The 4317-nt window shown below is 46.0% G+C and overlaps 1 pseudogene across 1 annotated transcript; it reads right to left on the bottom strand.

Annotated features, from left to right (window-relative positions):
• Window positions 1-3155: 3155 nt before the first annotated feature.
• LOC308486917 (olfactory receptor 13H1-like) lies at window positions 3156-4104 on the bottom strand (annotated as a pseudogene). Its single transcript has one exon. The product of its transcript is annotated as an olfactory receptor 13H1-like (transcript).
• Between the last annotated feature and the right edge of the window lie 213 nt (window positions 4105-4317).

The following is a 4317-nucleotide window of genomic DNA, read 5'->3' as shown; positions in this document are numbered from 1 at the left end:
TTGGCATTACTCAGGGTCCGCAGTCTCCCGTCAAAGCGAACCCACCTGTCACCCTTTGAAATTGTGCTTGGGAGACCGGTCCCATATGTCAAAATGTTGTCCCCACATGCTGGTCAGGATATGCAATTGAATAATTAAGTCCAGATATTCTTCCGAGTTTTCTTTTGTCTCGACAGGTGGACCCAGGCTCGCAACCCCTGTGTGTTGGCTGCATCAGTTCGAGCCAGGTGATGAAGTGTGGGTAAACGATTGGGCACGGACGCAGCTACAACCGTGCTGGAACCTTATACCGTCCTGCTCTCCACACCCACCGCCGTGAAATTCGCCGGCATCACCCCTTGGGTCCACCACACCAGAGTGACCACTATAGATTGAACTGTGCAGTTAAATCCTGATTAACCCCTTCGGCTGACCATCTCCAGACCCTCCGCTGATGACCGCTCTGCTGATATCACACCGGAAGCTGATATCTCAACGCACAGCTGAAGAAATGGATGGGAGGGACGCCCGCGGGCAGCGTCTCCAACGTGAAAACCCGTGCCGGGACTGATCCAGGAAGTCCACCAGGACATTTAATACTTTCATAAGGACTTTCTCTTTCCTTTTTTTCTGTTATATTCTGTATTGATTTGCTCTATGCCCCACAGCCCTGACCCTACCGAGCCATACCGCCCTTACTGGCCTGCTGGCCTCTGCTACGACTGGTTCGTCTTGCCGGTGGTAAGAGATGGCGTGCTCATTGACTACTGGAAACAGGGGTTTGATGAGGTTACTATACCAACCTCATCTGATGGACCAGGTTCTAATCTTAATCCAGGCGTTAGATGGGACGGAACCTATCTTAATGCAAGTATTGCAGGGGTGGGAGCCTTAACCAGGTGTGCATTGAAATTGCTAAACAAGTGCCAGTAAGAATTGCCACCCCAGGATTTCAGCTTCCATATGCTCTGGTCAGTAGGGAGGCAGCACGAGAGTTCAATCCACCCAACAGGGTTAGTATGGTGATAGGCCCAATAATGCTTCTATTGCTTTTTGCTTTTGTATTCCCTGCTTGATGCAATGCTTGCAGAATATGATGGGAAAGATGATGTCTCGCATGATGGGACCTCGCGTGATTGCTGTAATGAGAGAATATAGACCCCTACCCCAGAACGAATCTAAGTAATAGATTGTTCAAAAGAAGAGGAGGGAGTAAAGGGAGATGGGAAAAGGTTTCTCTCAATATTTTCTGTGCTTAGAACTTTGTACCTAAGAAAGGTTGCTCTCAAATACTATCTGCAGTAAATTCCTGTGCTAATCCTGTGCTAATCTTACTTCTGCAAATTTTGGCCAGACAGTTAGCACACCGCCAGTGACTGCTTGCAAAATTTGGCTGACAGGTCAAAAGTTCGTTTCCTGCCTAGCCAGCTAGCAAGAAACCGCTGCTGTTAGCAATAACTAACCAGACCTACTAAATTTGGCTGGCGGGTCAAAAGTGCAGATTTAACCAGGCCTGCTAAAGAGGCCCCTTTTCCTGTCTTATGCTTACTAATGCAAAGATGAGAAAAGACACGTGTACGAAGGAAAGGGGAGGGAATGTTTAGCAAGCAATAAAATGTGTTTAGCAAGCAATAAAATGTGTTTAGCAAGCAATATAGATGTGCCATGTAAGGGAATAATTTGAGAAGGTATGGGAGGGGGGAGAGTGCTCAGAAAGTATAAGAAAGTTTGCTGAAGTGTCTTGCTTTACAGCCAGTATATTTTCAGGAGCTATCCAGCTGGTTGTCTCTGTGTACAGATATTGTCTCTGTGCACAGATTTCAATAAACTTTTTCTCCAAAGAAGATTTTGCTTTCCTGGTACTTTTGTTCCCTCCAAGGTCCGGGGATGGCGTGGCTGATGGATCCCTAGGTAAATAAGGCTTCATTATCTCTTAAGGCACTACATATGCATAGACTGCGGCAAAATCCCTCCTATCCTAGGCTACATTGCCCTATTAGCATACCATTTATGGTCTTTCCTTAATTGCATATACATTAAGCAAGCTCACAAAGAACTCTCTCTAAGCAGCACCTTGCTGCACGTGATCCCTTTGCATTTCTTTCCTTATACGGGTTTACCTTGAGGGAGTTTAGGACATGAAGCAAGGCATGTCTCCCTTTCTTATGCAGACACTCCGGAAAGTGTTTTTGCAAGACAAAGATAACAGCTCATGGTACAAAATTAGGATAGCCTGGCTTGAAGGTCTTTATATGTATCAAAAGTAGAGACATTTTAAAAATTCAGTTTTTCTGAAGCCTAATGAACTGATACTCCACACACACACACACACACACACACACACACACACGTGTGTGGGTCTGGGGGTTATCCAGTGGTTGCCTTCTGAAAGCAGGCACTGGGAAGGAAGGTTGGGGCAGCTATCTCTGGCCACCTCTGTGGGCTGAGTAAACATGATCTGCTCCTAGACATGGAAATAGAGCTGTGGGAGGAGTAAAGATGCTGGGGAATTCCAATAAGAACAAAAATGAGACTGAAAACTGGTTTGCTTCTGTATATCAAAGCTAAGCATTCCTCAGGACAGACAACATTGGTCACATTGGAATATTTTGTTCAACAAAAGGACAACTTCACACTGTTCCTCCTCAACTGGCTTGCTCTTATACTGAATAAGCATATCTCTTTTTTCATGTGTTCCCAAGTTTTGAAGGCATAGTTAAGCTGGGAGGCATAGAGCAGCAAAGGTGTCTGCCTGGTTGTCAGACTTGGGAACCTTCACAATTTTTATCACAGAAATTAGTTAGGCTGAACAGTAAAGGTTAATTTGCTTCAACTCTACAGTGAGGGTGTAATTTGTCCCACTGAGAGAGCCAGTGTGGTGTAGTGGTTAAGAGAGATGGACTGGTAATCTGGTGAGCCGGGTTCGCTTCCCCGCTACTCCACATGCAGTTGCTGGGTGACCTTGGGCTAGTCACACTTCTCTGAGGTCTCTCAGCCTCACTCACCTCACAGAGGGTTTGTTGTGGGGGGGGGGAAGGCAAAGGAGATGGTTAGCCACTTTGAGACTCCTTAAAGGGAGTGAAAGGCAGGATATCAAGTCCAAACTGCTCCCCCTCCTCCTCCTCCTCTTCTTTACCACGACTTCCTCTTGTTATCAGAAATTGCCCACTATCAAATGCAATCCATTTGATACTTATTCTGATATTTTCCTTCCAGCCAGTTTCCAAAAGGCACCCTTCACATCCCTGTTTCTCAGGCTGTAGATCAAAGGGTTGAGCATAGGTGTCAAAGCTCCATATGCTACAGATATGAGCTTGTCCTTTTCAGAAACTGATTTCCCTTGTGGCCTCAAGTACATGATCATGATTGTGCCATAGAAGACACTGACGACAGCAAGGTGAGAGCTGCAGGTGGAAAAAGCTTTCTTGCGACCCTGTGCTGAACGGATGCGCAGTACAGCCAGGCCTATGCGCCCATATGTCACAACTATGAAACCAAAGGGAGGTATTAAAATAGAGATGCTGGCAGCTTGCATAAAGAGCTCACTAGCATGAATGTCAGAGCAAGCCAGTTTGAGGAACGACTCCAGCTCACATGCAAAATGATTGATGACATTTTGTCCACAGAAGTCAGTAGGCCGCAACAGTGCATTGATCAGAGTTATCAGGAAAGGAAAGCCCACAGATGCAGTCACGAGGCAGAGGCAAAATTTCCAGCTCATGATCTTCATGTAGTGCAAGCGCTGGCATATAGCCACAAAGCGGTCATATGCCATGAGCGCAAGCCGACACACTCAGTGGAGACAAGTAATAGACCTATGTACATCTGGGACAGGCATCTGTAGAAGGAAATTGTAGGCCTGTAAATGAAGCAGTTGACCAAGACCTCTGGAACTGTATTGCTGATGAGGGCGATGTCTATAGAAGATAGAGCACACAGAAAGAAATACATGGGAGTATGAAGCCTGGGGTCCACAATGATTAGCATGATAATGAGGCCATTACCAAGAAAGCTAGTGAGGTAGACTACCAAGAGGAAGAAGAAGAAGATGGTTTGAGCTCTGGGGTATTCGGATAATCCAATCAAGATGAACTCTGTCACCATTGTCTCATTTGCAGGTCCCATGGCATTCTGTGACTGGTATCTCCTGCAGGGAAGAAAGGTCAATGTGTTTAGAAGCACAGACAGAGGTTTCTCTAAGAAGCATCCACCCCCTTGTAATCCAGCAGAGAGCCAGGCATGTCCAAGCTCACGGGCTGCTTTCCAACTCATTGATGCACAATTAGATCCCACTGAAATCAGTCAGTGCTGCTGTTGGTTTGATAACTTATTGTACTA

The sequence above is a fragment of the Podarcis pityusensis genome (genome assembly GCF_964106645.2).
Source record: "Podarcis pityusensis genome assembly, chromosome: 10".
NCBI lineage: Eukaryota > Metazoa > Chordata > Lepidosauria > Squamata > Lacertidae > Podarcis > Podarcis pityusensis.
The sequence above is the reverse complement of the archived record's forward strand: the minus strand, read 5'-3'. Positions and strand labels throughout refer to the sequence as shown.